We start from the raw sequence: 1397 nt of genomic DNA, 5'->3' as shown, positions 1-1397 counted from the left end.
TACTACTAGTGGCTGATGATCCGAATCTATTTTCTCCTCCACCTTTATCCTTCTCACTCCTTTTCTCGTCTCTCTATCCCCTATCACATAGTCTATTACTGTTCCTCCCTTTCCTCCCGTAAACGTCCACTCCCCTTCCTCATCTCCCTCCACGTTACCATTCATTATCGACCATCCCATTTCCTCTAAAAAACCACATAGCTTCCTCCCCTCTCTATTGATCTTCTTATCTCTCGACCTCCTTTTTCTCTCCTCTTCCTCCACTTCCCCCCCTTCTCCTACAACTCCTCCTCTATTTCCTGTCCTCGCGTTAAAATCTCCCCCTATCAGCACTCTCTCCCCTTGCTCTCCATTTTCCATCCACTCTCTCAATTTCTCTATCTTTCTATCCAGGTCTTTATTTACATATATTCCCACTATCCTCCACCACTCTTTTCCCAGTTTAGCCTTCATACTCATCATTCCTTCTTCCTCATCCTCTTCTACTTCCCCTTCTATCTCTATTTCCTCCCTTCTTCCCATTACTATCCCTCCTCTCGCTCTTCCTTTTTTATTCTTTTTCCCCGCCTCTTGCATATCCCATCTATATCCTCTTGGCAACCACCTTTTTATCTTCTCCCAGTCTTTCCTCTGCACCCATGTTTCACTCATATATATAATATCCCAACTTCTTATTCCCTCCCAGAAATCTTTATCTTTATTCTTCAATCCTGCCACGTTCCAGAAACCTACTTTGTATTCTTCTTTTCTCTTACCTTCCCCTTCCCCTCTCTTTTTCTTTTTCTCTTTCTTTTGCTTATCTCTTCTCTTTTCTTTTTTTTCTCCCCCTTCCTCCCCCCTTCTCCTATTCTTTTCTAGAAAAACCGATTCTCCTCCCTTTCTTCCCTACTTCCTGTTTCCTGCCCCTTTATCAACTCGTCCTTTTCCTCATCCCATCTCCATAGTTTCCCCTCCACCCATAATTTCATGTACCCCACCCTTACCCTTAATCCTTCCCTTCTTTTCCTTTCCGCTTCTCTCCTAATCTTCCACTCCACTCTCCTTTCCTTTTCCGTCATGTCGTCTTTTATCCATTCATTTCTTTCCCTTAAGTTCTTCTTCCCTTTCATCACCTCAATTTTCTCTCCTACGCTCGCAAACCTGACCATTACTATCTCTTTGCCTTCTTCATTTTTTCTCCCTACCCTCTTTACTTCCTCTATCCTTACTTTCGCTCCTGTTCCCTTCACTATCTCTTCTACCTCCTCTCTTAATCCTTCCCACCCCTCTTTTTTCGTCTTCACCCCTTTTATTATTACATTTCTCTTTCTCTCTTCTCTTTCCTTTTTCTCTCCATCTATTTCCATCTTCTTCACCCTTTCTCCTATCTCTTCCCATCTCCTGTCTTTCTTTTCCCC

Source organism: Vollenhovia emeryi, unplaced genomic scaffold (genome assembly GCF_000949405.1).
Source record: "Vollenhovia emeryi isolate VEMERY1.0 unplaced genomic scaffold, V.emery_V1.0 DF940042.1, whole genome shotgun sequence".
In the NCBI taxonomy this organism is placed as follows: domain Eukaryota; kingdom Metazoa; phylum Arthropoda; class Insecta; order Hymenoptera; family Formicidae; genus Vollenhovia; species Vollenhovia emeryi.
Note: the sequence above shows the minus strand (reverse complement) of the source record.